Source organism: Mastacembelus armatus, chromosome 21 (genome assembly GCF_900324485.2).
Source record: "Mastacembelus armatus chromosome 21, fMasArm1.2, whole genome shotgun sequence".
In the NCBI taxonomy this organism is placed as follows: Eukaryota; Metazoa; Chordata; class Actinopteri; order Synbranchiformes; family Mastacembelidae; genus Mastacembelus; species Mastacembelus armatus.
This window is the reverse complement of record NC_046653.1, coordinates 8,832,707-8,852,111: the sequence shown is the minus strand read 5'-3', so window position 1 is coordinate 8,852,111 and position 19,405 is coordinate 8,832,707. Positions and strand designations below refer to the sequence as shown.

Here is a 19,405-nt window from a genome sequence, read left to right as displayed (position 1 = left end):
ATTAGTCGATCCTACACAAACATGTGGGTGTGCTTCACTGTCTCCAGGCAGGGATCTTGCTTCCTCCACCCCTCCTCCTCCCCTAATTGTCATCCCTCTTTTCTCCCAGTTATTTCATGTTGCTTGGTTGTCATGTCGCAGGCTCAGAACTGTCCCTCCAACAACACTGTCCCCTGGGTCACCCGGTCACAGGGATGAGAGAGGACATGTGAATGCAACCCAGGTAGGAGATTACACTTTCATAATAGCCAGGCATCCCAGGATCCCATTAGGGAACCTAGGGCAGAGGCAGTAAAGTATTACTTATGCTTCAGCAGCTCCACTGCCGGTCTTGCTGGGGTAATAAATGGACAGACAGTGATTTCTGTGCCCACACAAACGGAGCATAAAGGGGGAGAATAGGAAGCTCAATGTTGAGGAGAAGGGTAAAGATGAAGAGTGATGTATAATGATAGTGAGAATATTTGAGTAGAAAATGGGTCTTGATTACATGATAAGATCAAATGTAGATATTTGACATCCATTACTTCTCCCTGTCTCTTAAGCTATCCTTTTTTGAATACTTGACCACAAAGCAAGGCTGAGATTTCAGCTGGAAGGAAGCCCTTGAATGACTTATCATTTGTATTGACATGCTGCACACACCTTCCACTGCTCCCATGTGGCCTGTCCATGACTCTCTTTCTCACCCTCTCCCCCATTGCATGCTCTGACATACACAAATACTCTCTATTTTTCTGTTTCTCATTCTGCCTCTCCCTCCATTGCCTTCTGTCTAGAGGGCTTTCTTTCCCCTTATTTTTGCTTTTATTCATTCAAGTCACTCTCCTTATGTCCTTCACAGCCTGTGTGAATGATCTTCCATTACTTCCCGGGACTTTGAACATCCACCTGTCATCTTCTGCCATTTATCTCTTCGTTTTAGCCTCTGTTTCTAATTTGTTTCTCCTCTCAGTGTTCCCTCCTATGCAGCTGTAGTACTATTGCATATAGTGGTAACCATTTCAGGAATTTCTCATGCTCCATTTCTGCTTTATAAGTGATACAATAACATGTTTTGCCTTTTGCTTTTATTCTGCATCAGCACTGTGGTTAGTGCTGCACACACACAATCTGCCTTGGATATTTCATGATTTCCCCAGATTTGAATTTTTCTCACCCAGCCTCTCCTGGGTGGTGGAGCATGTAAAAACAAGCATGTAAAGATAGCACCCCATCTCTTTCTCTTCTGTTTGTTTTTGTCACTGACCTAGTACCTTAGCTGCTGCTTTTGACTGTATAGCAACACATCACGGCTGAAAAATATGTTTTGTTCTTGTAAATAAATCTGTTTTGATTGTCCAGGTCTTAAAGTTAAACATTCAGATGACATTATTGATCGACCGTGTGGGACTGCGGTTATGTGGGCTCTCTGTGGGAGGTGCCGTTTTCCAGTGTGTGGTGTGCAGGCATGCGTCTCCTCAGTGCTTAAGTGTATGTGTCCATTGGAAAAGGCAGAAGAATGATCAATACAGTACATCTGAGTTTTCAGTCTGGTCGCTTTGTCAGAAAACATCTTGTTCCTTTATGCACATGTAGCTGAAAGGTTATTTTTTCCTTGAAAGATATGTACAAAATGACCTGCACACTGTTCTGTTTCCAGTTGAGGTCTTATTTTGCAAAGGTTGGTGATCAGTCCATAAACATTTCTTACTGCAGTGATTTATCTTGAGAAGTAAGCTAGATTAAACTACTCTCATATGCAATATGCTCATCCCAACCATGTCTATAACTTTCTGAGCGAACATCAGGAGTATTATGTGTTGCTCTTTGTTCATTATAGAATTAGCCAGTCAATTTATACTCCAAGGCATATAGCTAAAGTCTGTAAAACTTGAACATAAAACTGTGTTTACTTTAATTCTGCAGCATTTTCTGCTGCACAACTGACACTCTGGCAGGCAAATCATCAGTGAAACACCAGATAACAAATAACCAAATCAATCAAGTGTTGTTCTAACTATTGGCTAGGCATGCTTATTTATACTGGTTCATCTGGGAATGGAGCTGGGGCAAAGCCCTGTTGAGAATCGTATTGAGGAGTTGTTGGGGTAGAAAAGTTAGTAATGGAGGGAAGTGGGTAGAGAACCACAGCATTTCAAAAAGGGAAAAGAGACAATGGAAGCACGAAAGAGTAAGCAGGAGGGAGGCTGCAGGGTTTACTGTAGAGGGTAGACAGGGTGGTGTGATAAGACACTCGTGTGGGCAGAAAGCACCTGCTATATGATAATGAAATGAATAAAAGTGCTGTGAACTAAAAACTATACATGGGACTCAAATCCAGAAATTGTAACACATACATTTATGGCTTCACAGTACTTTTATTCATTTCATTTATTGCTGAATGTCCATATATTGTAGTATATAGGCACTGGCCAAATGAATACATATTTGTACCCTATATTCCCTGTTATGTTTACAATGATTTTATATGTAGAATAGATTGGTTCTTAGTCATTTTAATTTGCACACTAATGGCTCTGAGCACCCCAGGAACATAGCAATTAATCTTTAAAAATAGCCACAACAAGCCATATGACATCATAGGCTATTTGTATCCGTGTATAAGCTAGTCTTAGCTTACTCATCAGGCCTCTTAGTTAGAAAAACAAATACATTAGGAATCAAAACATAATGTTCCCTGTGGTTGAAACAGCAGCGACCCCAATAATCTGTTGATATTCCCATCTGACTAATGTGCTCTATCATCCTCTGTAGCCCCAGCTGCCTACATATTCTTACCTAGTACAAATTAGAAAGCAATCACATAACCCTATGTGGTGATTTACAGCAGTGTTCTGTTTAATGCATTGTCAGTTTTGCATTTCTCAATGTCAAAATGCTTCCCATGAGTCCCATGTCCGATTAGGATTTTAAAGTGGTTGGAAATAAGTGGGTTACCATCCCCATAGTCATCAGAAAACACTAGAGGTCCACGAGCTGTATGCACTGTTGACATATTCTGTTTTATAGTATTTTGCTGTGGGCAATATTAATGCCTATAGAGTGTCTACATGTCACCTGTTTTCCATGAACAGTTGTGGCAGTCACAAAAGATCTGGTCCTGCTCCTGTGAATGGTGCATAGTGACGATGTCATCAGGGTTGGCGCAGTGGGTTGGCAATGACAATCTCTGCAGTGGGCTCCTAGGACACTCCTACCTGTGCCTGTGGCAAGATTACCAAGATATGCTGAGATTTGGTTTATTTAGAGCAAATACAAACAGAGAACGCATGTATGTGTGAGTGTGTGTGTGCACACACTCATGCCTCTTTCTCTATTTCTGTACCTAAACTTGTGTGTCTGCTTGCTGATTGTTCATCCACGTGTTCCATCTAGCTGCGTCAATATTGTCTGTGTCTCTGTGCCCACATACATACGTGTGTGCACATGTATTTGTCTCGTATGGTTGTTGGCTTGTGTGTCGGCGCTGTGAGAGTGGATGTAGTTTCAATAAAGGGTTCAGGTAATAGAATTGCCTGGAGTCTGAGAGACAGTCACTTCTCATAACAGTCAATCAGAACGGAGAACAAGAGGGAGAGAATGAGGTGAGACATGGAGAAAGAAATATAAAACAATGATGGGAGGGAAGAAGAGGAGAGAAAGAGGGTTCCTATTGATATAGAGGGCTAGTTTATCACTATAAACAGCGATACTGTAAAACATTGCCAGATTCTTTTGATGTGTTACTAGGACAATAAAAAAAACCATTATTAGTGTTTATCCACTTTCAGTGGGCTCGTAATCAGTATGTTGTTTATTATTTCATATTATATGATATTTCATATGTCTTGACGACATTAAAACCTGGATGGCGTTGAACTTTCTTCACTTTACTGACAGAAGTAATGGAAAAATGGATGCAGATCTTAAATTTGATAAGCAAATTGGTGCTGTGGTAAAATCTAGCTTTATTTTCATTTAAGGCGTTTGGCAAAACTACGACCTCTAGTGTCTAGGCAGCACTTTGAGTTAGTAATCCATGCCTTTGTTACATCACGCCTTGACTATTGTAATGCTTTGTATGTTGGGGTTAGTCAGGCATCCCTTTCACGTCTCCAGCTGGTCCAAAATGCGGCAGCTCGTTTTTTAACTGGAACGCAAAAAAACGATCACATCACACCAATCCTGGCTGCACTTCATTGGCTGCCAGTGTCTTTTAGGGTCCTTCACCCTTATACTCCTAGCTGCCCTCTTAGATCAGCCGACCTCCTGCTTCTTAACGTGTCAAAAACAAGGAGGAAGCTCCGTGGAGATAGAGCTTCCTCTATTGCTGCCCTGAGGCTGTGGAACAATTTGCCTTTGCACATAAGACAAGCCCCTACATTACCCACGTTCAAAGTATAACGTAAAACTTATTTGTATATTCAGGCCTTTGGACCGGTGTCATGGATTGATTATGGACTGTTTACTGTTTTTATTTTTATAAAACTTATAACCTATTTTTATAATTTTTATTTATTCTTGTTTTATGTATATTTGTTTTTTTATGTATTGTTTGTTTTGGTGTACGGCACTTTGTGTCAGCTGTTCTTAAAGCTCCTTATAAATAAAAGTATTATCATTATATTAAAAATTCTGATTTGTGCAATATGTAACAACAGAGCACAGCTAATTTCACTCATTTGATTATTATCATATAGTGACATAGGATAAACAAAAGTAAAGCTAATCACATGAATATTGCTTTAAACCACATCATGCATCACTAGATATGATTGAATAAAAATATCTGACCTTTTTTTTCTGAGTTTATTTTTCTATAAGACAAGTTATGACACACAACCAAAGATGTCTCAGTGTATACCCAGATGGCAGTTTATAACATTGTATTAAAATGACCATGAAACAGATCTTAAGTTAGCATTTATTGCAGGACTGTATTGCATTCGTTTTAGCTAGGTACTGGCTACTGAATGTAGAAACACTGGCACATGATACTGTGCTTTAAATATCCTTGAGCCTGATTTGTAATGTCTCTGGACGTGATATCAACACTAGTAAATCAACAGACTCGACTAAAGCTGATCTTGCACCTCGTCCTGTGTCAACTCAAGGCACTGCCAAGATGTTTGTCTGCCAGATATTTATTGACAGTGCTGAGTAATCCAGATAAGTTCGCCAGTGTTGACAACACTTCTGTGGTAATGAAATGTAACTGCAGCTTTACTTTTAAGGAGGCATTCTCTCATCAGCAGCCACATGTTGTTCAGTGAGCAGCAGCAAGCAATTAGTAAACCTGATTTAGCCAATGGAGCGTGAGCAGGCAATAGGAGGAGGTACCTCTGCATTACAGTGCATTATTAATCACACAGTCTCTGTGTGTGCGACAGGACAGCTTTACTGTTCCAGTTAGACAAATAGGAACATCAGATAGTCATTAATTAAGCATTCATCGTTGTCACACTGTGTCAGTGTCATTGGCTTTGCTGACGGTGTTAGCAGGTCTGCAAACATACTGACTGTTTTTGCTGTCATAAGCTTGAGCTGCTGCAGAAGGTGGCCAGTGCCTTGATAAAATGCTGCCCAGATTAACAGCGTTGGCTGCATTTGCACGCAGCATGCTCTATTTACATTATTTCTATCACCACTGTTCACACATAATCTCCAAACCTGAGCTCATTATCGACTTAGTCATTGCCATGGACATGAGCACATGTATACAGTGAGACAAGCAGAGCCCTGCCCAGTGAGTCACTTGGTCTGGATTAAATTGCATGTAATAAGATTTGTAGCCCTATATATTTTTGTTTTTTTTTTTGTTTGTTTGTTTTTTACTGGTTCCAAAGGTGAGCAGAAAAGAGAAAAGAGATGGAGCAGCAGTATTAGTTTATTCATAACCACACGCGGCACTCTAACCTTGCTTCACTTATGTTGGGGGCACAGGAATAAAATGAATGACCTTACCCCGAGGTTTACCCCAGCATTAAAGGAAATATCTAAATGAAATCACTGTTTTATAAAGTAATTAAAACTAATGATTATTTTCACATGGAGTAAATTGTTCTTTAACTGCTAAACTACACAAAATCATTAAGATTTTGTTTTTCATTGATTTTGTAAAGGGACCCAGGTAGAAATTTTGATACTAAGTTTCATTACTTTGTTTTAGTATAATGCTGTCTTAAAATATATTTGGAAAAGGACAGGCTCCACAAGCTGGCAGTGGTTTCGTTTTGTCTTTTTGTCTCTCGATATGATTAGTCACACATCCCTGTTGCTGTTTTTTGCTTCAACACAGTCCCTTAGGAGAAAATTTGAGCTAGTGGCAAATGGTGTAAAATTCGTTGCAGAAGTGTTAGATTTTTTTCTGTAATGGTCGTTAAATTTTACTATACCAATATTTCATGAGTGTCAAAATGCTACTCATGATCGCTTCGAATAACCTGTGGGAGGGATTACAGTGGATTCTTAACTTTTCCATGTGTTGAACTACATGTGTTTCATTAGAGCTTAACTGCAATCATTTCATTTTTACTCACTGGGATGAGATCCTTGTTGTCTTTGCTCTTAGGTCCTTCATTGACTTTGCTATGGATGGCGAGGTACTCGAGGAATGAAAGGTCAGCTGACTATGAATAGCCGCACTGAGAATAGTGTAGGAAATGCCACTGGTATTCGTTCACCATCCACTTACTACTAAATAATATATTGCGAAATATGGACAAGACAAGAGATATTTTCACTTCAACTAGACTACCTAATACTTTTTCCCATACCAGAAAATAAGTTATTAAACCTAATATAGACATTTTCAATTTTGTTCTTAAAGCAAAGCTGATTTGAAATACTTGTTGTTGCATTCTGTAAGGCAGAGCCAATATCATGCAGTGTGCCATGCATCTCCTGACACTGCAGTGTTTCTACTCAATTGTCTGTCTAAAAGCCCTTGGGGTGACCCCCTGACCTTTGTGGACACGGCAATTCAGTAGATTGTTTTTCAAAACCCAGTGGGAAGACATTTTTCATTTTTTTTTAAATTGAATTTATTTTGATATTAAAAAATGTTCATAGAAATTGTAGAATACCCCTGACATAACCTGTATTTTGTGTTGAAGTCACACTGGTGAGATATAATTATTTTTGGGAGATATTTAGTTTCACTGTGCTATAGTCAACAAGATGTAAACTACTGCAAAGAAAACCCAAATCTGACACACAGATGTATTAACAGGCCGTTTTTGTCGATGAGCATGTTTGCCTGGGTTTACAGGGGGACAGTATTGGACAGATTTGTTTCAAGATGGAAGATCTTTTGCTGTACAGTTCCACAAACATTGCTGCAGCCCTGTTTCATAAGCCTGACCTGACCCTGATCATTTGCAATGCAAATCCAGATATAAGTTTTAAAACAGGTTTGTACATGTATGTATGTGTATGTATTTTAAAGGATCTAAGATAGTTATTCTCCAAAAATGTAAATTTGTTGTTTTCTGAAGGTCATCATCCAGGTAAGAGCAGGCAGGCGGACCTTTGATTTAATCTGATGTCTTATGACTGCTTGCTAACCTTTATTGCAAAAAGGTCAGTGGAAGCTTCTGTGCTTGCTGCACTGTGTGATTAGTGACAGTGAAAAGTCAGAAAATGAGTGGGAATGGCACAATGGTACATGAATATCTGTTGGAAAATCACTGGCATTAAAAAGTAATATTTTATCTTTTAGGTGAAACAGCAACAAAAGTTCATTTTAACAACTTTTAGCCGCCTGGTCCGATGACTCATAACTTGAGTTCTTATGCACTACACTGACTCGGCAGCCCATTTTGACATATTGGTATGAGAACTTGTTTTGAAAATATATATTGTTTTCTTTTTTTCTGTGTAAGTAACAGTGTTGGTGAGCTGAGTTACTCACCAGCCCTCTGGCTCATGAGGGTGGTACACAAAGATTTACAGACAAACAAAGAAAGTCTACTGATGTTTCCTAGAGAACTATCACACTAAGGCCAGCCACTTCAGTAGCATCCTCAATATCTTATTGATTGTACTCTTGAAAGGAAGTTTAAAAAGAGCTTTGTTGGTGTCAGTGTGACTGCATCTGTGCACATATCGATGCTTATATAGTATGTGAGACGTCAATATCCCACCATACAGGTGGGTCTTTATGTGGGTAGAAAGAACATGGTGCAGAGTGAGAGTGAAATAAAGGCTCCAATACTGAATTAAAGATGTGGGTTTTTATGAAAGCACGCAATGCATAGTGCAGCACAAAGTACAAAGCATAACTCTGTGCTGGCAAAGTGACATTTTCACAGTTGCTATGCTGTGTCAAGGCCTTCCCAGTTCAGTTGATTAACAGCAGGTCTGTGATCCATCTGCAGTCTTTGAATGAAACGCGATGCTTTGTCAAGCACGCCAGATACACTAGTTACATTGTGCAACTGACTGTTGCAGAAATAACCACATACTGTATATGACTATTCTTTTGTCCACCTAATTCTGCACAGTTTCTAATGCAGTGTAAATCACTAGAAGATTTAGAGACTGTTCTATCATGAAAGTAAACTTATTAACTTGCACACATTGTATTGATAATATTTTTGCCTTTTTTTATGCAGTGGAGAGAAGCAGATACACTCCCCTCCAAAAGTATCGGAACGGTGAGGCCAATTCCTTTATTTTTGCTGTAGACTGAAAACATTTGGGTTTGATATCAAAAGATGAATATGAGACAAGAGATCAACATTTCAGCTTTTACTTCCAAGTATTTACATCTGGATCTGATACACAACTTCAGAATTCTTAGGTGAGCAAAAGTATTGGAACAGATGGACTTAAAAAAGATTAAAGTGAATAAGACTTAATATTTTGAAAGTGAAAGTGAAAGTAACCCATACTCGGAATTTGTGCTCTGCATTTAACCCAATCCCAAGTGCACACACACAGCAAGTGAACACACACACACCGTGTACACACACTGTGCACACACACCCGGGGCAGTGGGAAGCCAGTGCCGCGGCGTCCGGGGAGCAGTTGGGGGTCCGGTGCCTTCCTCAAAGGTCTCACCTCAGTCATGGTATTGAAGGTGGACAAGGCGCTGGCTGTTCGCTTCGTGCCACCGACAATTTCCTGCCCGACCTGAGACTCGAACCTGCAATTTTCAGGTTACAAGTCCGACTCCCTATCCATTAGGGCTCGACTGCCCCCCCCCCTTGTTGCAAAATATTACAATCACCAAACTTTTGTTTGCTCTATAGAGTTTAAGTCTGGAGATTGACTTGGCCAATCTAAAACCTTCCACTTCTTGCCCCTGATGAACTCCTTTGTTGTTTTGGCAGTGCGGTTTGGCTCATTATCTTGCCGCATGATGAAGGATCTCACAATCTGGTTGCATCTTTCTTTAAAATGGCAGACAAAATGTTTCTGTAGCCTTCTGAGTTAATTTTGCTGCTGTCATCATGTGTTACATCATCAATGAAGATGAATGAGCCCATCCCAGAAGAAGCCATCCAAGCCGAAGTCAGGACATTGCCTCCACTGTGTTTCACAGATGAGCTTGTATGTTTGGGGTCATGAGCAGATCCTTTCTTTCTCCTTTCTCATCAGTCCATAAAACTTTGTCTCATTTTTGAGGCTCGTCTCTGTACTTTTTGGCAAATTCCAGCCTGGTCTTCTTATTCTTCTTGCTAATGAGTGGTTTGCATCTTCTGGTGTAGCCTCTGTCCTTTTGTTCATTAAGTCTTCTGCGAACAGTAGATTGTGATTCCTTCACTCCTGCCCTCTGGAGGTTGTTGCTGATTTTACTAAGAGTTTTTTCAGGGTCTTTCTTTACAGCTCTCACAATGTTTCTGTTGTCAACTGCTGCTGTTTTCCTTGGTCTACCCATTCGAAGTCTGTTACTCGGTACACCAGTCGTTTCTTTCTTCTTCAGGACCTTCCAAATGGTTGTACTGGCTATGGCCAATGTTTGTGCAATGGTTCTGATTGATTTTTCGTCTTCTCTCAGCTTCACAATTGCTTGTTTTTCACCCATAGACAGCTCTGTGGTTTTCATGTTGGTTACACCTCTAACTATAAATGCAGTCTGCACAGGCAAAACCTGAACCTGAGTGCAGACATTCAGCACTATTTGTTGTTTGAATAGTCAATGTAATAGGACACACCTGGGCAACAAAACACACCTGTCAGCCACATGTTCCAATACTTTTGCTCACATGAAAAATGGGTGGGTTCAAACAAAAGGTGTAACCTTCTAAATTGTGTATCAGATCCAGATGTAAATACCTGGAGGTGAAAGCTGAAATGTTGATCTCTTGTCTCATTCATCTTTTGATGTCAAACCTAAATGTTTTCAGTCTACAGCCTCACTGTTCCAATACTTTGGAGGGGAGTATAGGCAGGTGAGAGACCTGCAACAAATGTTACAGTCAGCCTAAAACAACCAACATGCACATACTGTGTGCCTGTATATGGGGCACAGACATATCCACCCAGCTAGCAGATCAACCTGCAGACCACACATTTGAAGACAATAAGAGGAGCAAACATGAATTTCCATGGTTGTCATCGCCTCCTATGACTCCCATGTACAATGTGTGATAATATATTTTTTGCCCACCCTGCATCTATGGAAAGTACTTTGTACTCCGGGTAAAACACTGTATGATTTGTTTTCCTGCCAAGTCCAAAGTGTTTATAGTCGCGCTGAAAGGCCTAACTCAAATGGAAAATCCTACATATTTTGGGCCATTTTTCTTGGAAGGTATTCATAGTGTTGCACTTGTTTGGAAAACTGCTTGGCTGTATGACAAGTGCTTCTGTTGCCATACCTGTGCCTTGGCATAATGTATACAGCACACTCGACTGTTTCATATCCAGTGCCTTGATTTTTAAAATGGAGGTTGGCCATATCAGGTCATCTGACTTTTCTCTATCCACTGTAGAATTTACTGTTTGATAAACTTCTTTTAAACCATCTTTATGTCCACCCAGTAAACCTTAAGGATACCTTTTTAAGATGCTTTAGGTGTAATTACATAGTGTAGACCAGTAGTTCCCAAATGGTGTCCTGTGGCACACTGCACACTATCACAGACTGGTAACACATTTTATAGAGGTAATTTTGCAGGATATGAATACATGTGTGCCTCAGACACAAAATGTTTCTAAAACCTTAATATAAACCACGGGAAACAAATGAAGCCAGGGTCTGACTGGGAGGTGGTCATGCTATTATCATCACAAACTGCAAAGACATTCTGTGAATGCAATTAGCTGTACTGTAAATGCAGTGGTGTGTGTAATATTTTCTGGAATTTGCTCAGATTACATGTCCCTTTAAATCATATGATCTGGCTTGTTTGGACTTATGTTTACTTCATGTGATGGTGAGGAGGTATTTGTATTCATACTGATTATGGTGTTGGCACTGTGTTCCCATTCGTAAACACATTACGTAATGCAAACCTTCCTTCAGCCGGGGCTCAGAAAGCATATGGAATGAATGACTGAGAAAAAGAAAGATGTTGGCGTTTTGGATTCTGTGTGACAGATAAGAGACAAAGAGCCGCTCTGTATTCTTATCTCAGCACCCAGTAATGTCACGTGGAAAACTGTGTGCATTGCAGCACAATGGAAAATAGTATTGTTAGATCTATGTTGTCTCGCATTACAGTGGAAGTGAAAAATCAAGAAGTAATAAGAATGATAATGAAGGATAGCTTTTCAATAATTCAGCTCTTTTTTTGCGTAATCTAACAAATTGATCCCATAAAGATACAGTCAGTGATCCTGACAAACTATGCATGGAAGTTTGATCAGCATCTATACAAATCCCTGAGATGTTTTAGTTAGTGTTTCATAACCGTGCCCCTCAGAGTTCATGAACACATGCTACCATGGTGATGATTCTAGCAAATGGGGGAAGAGCTGATGCCAAACGACGCCAAAGCCAAAGTCGTTACAGCAGCATAAATTTGCCAACTAGCATTTTAGCTGAATGTCAATTAAAAAAAATATTTAGCAAATGTGATACAAGTACCACAAAGATTACTTTATTGAACAACATCATATTGACACAATAAACAATTTATCTACCTGTCCAGCATAAAATGAGCAACCCTTGTGTCTGTACTTGTTCCTTTCAAAACCCGGAGCTCCCTCCATCATTGAATTCACTCGTGTTCATACAGATCTTCAACCTGGCCTGATCCAATCCCTTCTTTTCGGTTTTTGCTCTTCTTCTACTTTGTAGACTGTTAAGTGGAAGCAGTGGAATTTGTACTTTTTATCAGTCTCTTCCGCTGTGACATTCTGAATTTCCAGACTCTATCTTGCACCACTGTGCACAGGCAAGTGCTCTCCTTGTGCTGATTGGTTGAATATATCCTTTCCCTGACAATTACAGAGCAAAATGGCTGTACACTGGTTAAGGTTAAGAGGTATTTATTTGTCATTCTAGCCATATACATTGGTACAGTATACACTGAAATGAAACAGCATTCCCCAGAACCCCAGGTTCTACGTATAATATGAGATGGCACAATACTGTTACTGTACAAAACTGTGCTGCACAGGATGCTTTCGATAGTCCCCCTGTAGAACATTGTGAGGATGGGTAAGGGAGATGTGTTTTTCTCAGCTTCTTCAGAAAGTGGAGCCACTGCTGAGCTTTCTTCACCATTGAGCTTGTGTTGAGGGACCATGATATAGTTGGAGCTGTGTGATGCTACACAGCCGTGAGTCAGCAGTGGGCTGAGCACGTAACCTTGTGGGGCTCCAGTGCTCAGTGGGGGTGGTGCTGAAGATGTTGTTGCTGATCCTGACTGATGGGCACCTCAGGTTTGCAAAAAGTATCATTTGGACATTGCAAGGATAAGATAAACCTTTGAAATTTGTAATATTTTCTCTATTGTTTTTTTAATTAGATTTCTCACTGACCACAAAGTTCAAGTGTGAGTGCAACAGTATTATGATAAACGCGCACAATTCACATCTTCTTGTTTGTCAGAGATGAATTACAATCCTCATTCTATTTTTTACCAATGTACCAATGCAAGACAGTGTTATGTCAAAGAAGCTTGTATTTCTCAACCACTTTTGGAGGAGCCATTAAATGTGTTAGGTCTTGCTGACCTGTGATGACTTAATTTTCAGGACAGTAGTATTACACGTACCACTATTTTGTTTTTGGCGTTATATAGAATTTTCCCAAGAAATAGGATGCCTCCTTAACATGACATCAGTACATTTTTTTTTTTTCAATTCAATACAGTTATAGGAAAAATATAATGATATCTCTGTCTGTCTATCTTTCTTTTCTCCCTAAACTGGAGTGTAGGACCATTAAGTGGATGCCATAAATCATGTATGCTGTACAGGTCAAATAGCAGTAAATGCTGTTAGATACCGTACTATGTTGTAGATGATGGATACATACAGACATGTCTTTGCATTCTGCTTGGTTGTATCAGGCCACTTAGAGTTAAAAAAAAATCATTTAATAAAAATCAATAAACATGATATGCAGGATTGTTGCATCATTGTGATGAAGTACCAGCTGTGTTTAGGTGTTTTATTCAGTAAGTTAGCTGAAAAAGAAATTCCTATCTGGTTATGGTTATCTGGTTCTGAAATAGTGAGTTTCTTTAATATTGTGTATTGAATATTGGATAGTAGGTTGAATAGCTATGAATAGCATTTTTCACACTTGCATGTACAAAAGTCAGTTGCAAATAGTGAGTCTTTTTCATCCCATCAGCCAAGTAAGACACTGAGCTCATTCTATGCATTGTTGTCCATATCACCATAGGGCCTCAGGGTTGGTCAGTGCATAATACATCAATTGCTCACTCCACACAACATCATCCACTAAGAGAGAATCAAACACTCACCACTTGTTGAGGTCATGCTGAGGGCATGTTCAGTGTTGTGTGAGGCAGTGATAGGGCTTGAAGTACTATACCAAAGTAGAGCTGAGTCTGGCTTTGTGATGTTGCCATGGGTACATTAACGCTGTCTCACGTGGACAGCCCAGATGTCCTTGACCATCTGTTTCATTTATCAGATAAAAGATAGTGGAAATCATGTGCAGCCGTTATTTGTTTAATGAACTAAATGCAGTAACACACAAAATGATCAACTCTTACTGTTACGTTATAATGGACTTCCATATCTATGGTTTTAGTGAAGTACGGTCTATGGACCCAGCTGCTCTTCTGTACATGTTCAGGACAGAAGTCTCAGAGATAAAAATGAGTAGATATGAATCAATGGATTAAAACTGGAGGGTCCTTTGGTTTATTTTTTAAGGACATGAACTCACAACATATATTGTTGTTGCCTGTCAATTTTCTAATGATAATACAAAATAGGCTTCCTCATTGAGCACAGAAGAGGTGATGTGACCATCATCACAGTGTCATAAGGTGAGACGGTGCAGCATAGCACATCATATCTCATTAATTCACCCTGTCTATCACCAAAACAACAGACCTTAGCCAAAGGGCTTTACCGATGCCAGCTGCCTCCCTTGTTAATTTGATTCCTCACCTCATCACCCAGGCCCGCAGCAGTCAGCCACTGAGCTGTCCAGGCCTTTTGTCTAGACATCTGCTCAGGAAGACAAAACGACCCTTGTTGTTATTTTTCTGGTTCTCTTTCTCTGCTGAAATTCTGTGTCTGTTTGTAGGATGTGGCCAAATTGACTGCAGGTGCTGGAGAAGGATGCAGCTTTATCCTAATCACCTTTGTAGGAGGGTGAGGACTGATGAGAGGACACAGAGATGAGAAATGATACACTAGTGAGGAGGATGAAGGGCATTGTTGGAGGAGGTAATGAAGGCTAAAACTGAAAAATGTGATATTGGAAGAAACATAACACATGTATTTAAAAAGTAGAGCCAACAGGGAAAGAGTTTCTAGTCATTAAATTACTTGTTTTCAGGTAGTACATTTAGTTCTTTAGGCCTGGGACTTTAAAGGGCATTATTAAAGCGCATTGAAGTTCTGTGTCACCATAGAAATTGTTGATTATTATTGATTGTAAAACCACAGTCATTTGCAGTGGGACCACCCATAATACAGTTGTGCTGGACTGTAGACACTTACCCAAAATTTATGCCATATATCACATACTATATATGTAGTTTTTGTGTCTTTATGCCAGACCCTTTTTATTGCTGGTCATACTGCAGAGCAGAGTAAAGAGAAGAGGGTGGGAACAAGGCAATTGCTGTTGTTTCTCTTACCTTCTTCGTCTCAGAGGTGGCTCTTTTATCTGCTCTTCTGGCCTCCTGAAAGATTAGGAGGAATGATAAAAATGGCAGATCACGGAGAAACAAACTCCCAGAGACAGATAAAAGGATACTGCATGGTCAGGCTGTGAAAGAGGGAGATATAAAAATGAACCAGTGGAGGATATAAAGAGGAGTAATACAGCAAAAGTGGTTGATGCAGCTGGAGTGGAATAAAGAGCAGAGGAACTGTGTTCAGACTGAATTCCTTCCAAATGGGATTTTTTGGGGCCTACTGTGTTGTTGACTGATTAGACTGGAGATGATAATTGTGTGTGTGTGTGTGTGTGTAAGACAGGGACAAAATGAGCACACAAATACACAGTGTAATACATACATACACTGATAATGTAGAAGAGAAAATAGTTCTTGTTTTTCTTGTGCAAATCAAATTCCTGTTCTGAAAGTTAAAAATAAATAAATGAATAAAGATGAGTCAAACTATGCTGGACAAAGTAGAATTAGAAGTGGTTTTAAGGAAAAAATAAAATTTTAAAACTGAATATGAGGCTAAAGCCATTATCTGTTAATGTTTGATTCAGATATTGAACTGTGGCGAGTTTAGTGTCAGTGCAACACTAATGTGTTTTTGTGTGGACTTACTGTATAGTGTTATTAAATGAAAACTAGATGGTGTTCTACATGTGATTTAAACTGATGCAAAAAAATTGCAGCTTTGATTGACTTTGGATATTTTGGGTCTAAGCAGCACAATCAAAGTGAGCTACTAGTTCATTACCATCTTAAGTCAATGATATTATTTCTGTCTCTCAGTAGGAAATAATGTTAATGACTCACTTCCACCTCTTTTTTTACTTCTAATGTTCCTTTCCTTTCCTCCCATTTCCTTCAATTTAAATTGAATATTGGCCAGAGTTGTTTTCAGCATTTGTAGTTTCTTGGGTGAATAAGTCTTGACCTCAGTACATCAATACTTTAATCCCTAAATGTTGCATCTATGCGCCTGTGTGTAGCCATGCACACATTCCAAACATGAATTGAGTCATGCCTACGAGTGAGAGATAAAGTAAGAGAGGTTAGAAGAGGTTGTACGCTCTTTAGAAGAGATGCACGCCTCTGAGCATTAGCAGGCGATTGGTGTAGGTGTATATGTGTGAGCACACGGGTGAATGCAAAGACACCTGCAAAGAGAGGAGGAGCGAACATGGTTTGAACAAGAGATACAGTCTTGGCAGTGTTACAGAGTCAGATTTATCTGCCCACATTGTGACTCACCATTTGTCAGCCATACAGTTTACTTTTCAAAGCAGCTACTGAAAGAAAGGGAAAGAGATGGAGAGGATGGGTGGTATACAATAGGAAAGGAAAGAAAAAGAGAAGAGAGTGAGAGAAGAGCAGAAGAAAAGACTAAGAATTTTAGACTAGAGCACAGAAACTAGGGCACCAACTTTTGTCTTAATGTAGCCTACTAAAAAACAAAAGCCAAAAACTGCACTATACAGTTTAAATAAAAATGTTAACTCAGGGTTTTTAGTTGAGCAATATATGGTAGTGTGTGTTTAATGCAAAACGTGTTCAGTCTGGAGTCCATTAGGTCCATTAGGGACTGTACAGTATATCCATTAGTTTGAATGTACTGTACGCTGCCTTGATGACTGGTTGAAGTCATCCTGATCAGAGTGTGAATCCATTGTGTGAAAACAAACCAAATCCATTAATATGAAATCTTTCCAAATGAGCCTTTATCAGTCAGTGTCACATAAAGCTCTTTTCAGTGCAATTTAATGCATCAGACTTTAGATCCATGAGCAGAGTGTAAGGTACAAGTACCATATTCTATCCCTGTTACACATGGATGTTTGACGACGCATGTGTGGGAGGACTGCAGTGTTTGGGCGACTGCCTTAAGCAATCACCATTGTGTAAGCCCAGTAATAATGTGTCACTATTGGAAATGTGTACAGTAAATACCTGGCAAAGATTACACTTGTGTTGTAACATGATTTGTAAACTTCTGTGTATGTAAGCCTGATAATGCTTTCAGAGGTTTATTCTGTTATATATGCTGAATGTATACTGAAAACAGTTTATAGGCAGCTGAGCTCTAGCTCATTTCTTTGTCTCAGTGGTCATGGTTTTAAATTATAAAATCATGTGTTTCTATAAATAGCTGCCATGTATTATATTAATGTGTTAGTAACACATGTATTTTAACATATCTTTAGTAGGCACTTGCCTTCACATATGCCTGATGACTCCTTTGTTTCTATCCACTCGGTGTCTCACATCTGACTCCTAAAAGCATTCGATGAGCACCACAGAACCACAGAAATGCACTGGGGCACCTTTTCAAACACCCCTCCCATTGCAACAGGATTACCTCTAACAGCCGTTCCATTTGACTCACACTGACAGGCATGTTGATCTTATTTACGTATGCAACGTGCGATTCTTTCTTATGGCACGATAAAACTGAGCCACATTAAGAGAGCGGTTATAGGCCACTAAACTGAGAGGTGAAAACAGCCATTCTGGCACAGACCCAGGAGCAGAAGACTGTGTTTATGCCCACAGACATTGCTCATAGTATGGCAAAACCTGACACAAGCAAAACTAAACTGGTGTGCACACAAATCGGGGAAACAAAAGAGTTTCATCCACGGCAATTGCATCCAAGGTTGGGAGAGATTAATACAGTCTATATACACACAGATGACAGTAGCTCCAGATTGGACAAGCTCAGTCATTGGCCACGCTCCTTCACCTGGCAACAGCATGTGCTACGCTGCGTGCCACAGACAGCTTTCTCAGCTTTCTTCCACCCTGGAGCAGCAACCTCAGTTAGTGGTACTGACAAGTGCAAAGACATTGAAGATTCTGGTCAGTACTAGGCAACTGGAGCAAGACAGGACTTTTGACACATATAGTGATTATCAGCATGCACAGACAGACTTGGCTCATCAGTGAACCAATCACAGGAAAATTGAATCCCTGAAATAACAGGCCATTCGGAAGGAATAGGGGAATATCGATGTGTATTCTAAGGAAATGATGGTAATCAAAATGTTTATATTGCCACTCTTAGAAACTTTGTGGTTTAATGTTTGACTTGCTAAGGAAATCAAGTCTATGTGGGTGGGTTTTTTGGATATTTTGGAGACACAATTTGAGTATCTCAACAAAAGCAATCCCCCTCAGTACAGTAAAATATCCTCCTGAAATAACAGAATTTTAGTATGGGATCGCAAATATTCATGGTCTACAGAGGAAAAATGCTAATCACTGTTGATCCTTAGACTTTTTATTTAGCACCACCAGCATGCCAAATTCCTCAATTATACATCAAAAGCCTTATATCTTTGTAAAAACTTTCTTGCAAGATTTGGCCAAACTGTAGCTCTTCTCACTTGAAGAGAGTCTCTAACATTTCTCAGAGAATGTGCCCTCAGCTGGCTGTGGCTCTCTGAACTGTGTTTGGCAGTATGCTCATCCAAACCAACCTCATCCAAATCATCGGCCAAACAGGAATGTAAATGAGCTTTGAATATGTATACAGCCAATCACTGATTCTCATTGTTTCTCCAGGACAAATCCTCTTTCTTTTTAAGTAATTTAACTTCATTATTTAAGTTGTTTTTTTTTTACAGACTTATCAAGTGAGTGAGTTTGATGCAGGGTCTCTTTTTGTAATACTTGTTTCACAGGGAAAAGGGTCCTGGTTTGAAACCCATCAGGGACCTTTCTGTGTGTAGTTTGCATGTTGTCCCTGTGCTTGTGTGGGTTTTCTCCAGGTACTCTGGTTTCCTCCCACAGTCCAAAAACATGTATGTCAGGTAGATTGGTGACTCTAAATTGCCCATAGGAGTGAGTGTGAGTGTGTGAGGTTGTTTGTCTCTATGTGGCCCTGTGATGGACTGGTGACCTGTCCAGGGTGGACCCCTGCTTCCCATCTTTCTTTTTACAGAATAGGAATAAGTGAGTATACACAATGGATGGATGTAATACTTCAGTTCCACAGTCTATAAAATAGTCTACATAAATGATTTAGAAATTAGAGAGAGCTCTGGATGCATGTTGCTGAGATGAAGGAAAAATGAAAACAGCTAATGATGGGATAAGTTCAAATTAGAAAAAAAATATATTGCATGTTTTAATCTGTAAATAGTTATGTC

The 19,405-nt window shown here is 39.6% G+C and overlaps 1 protein-coding gene across 2 annotated transcripts in view; it reads left to right on the top strand.

Moving 5' to 3' along the window:
- Nucleotides 1–19,405, top strand: part of stxbp5l (syntaxin binding protein 5L) — a 119,087-nt gene that overhangs the window by 16,236 nt on the left and 83,446 nt on the right. The window lies entirely within an intron of this gene.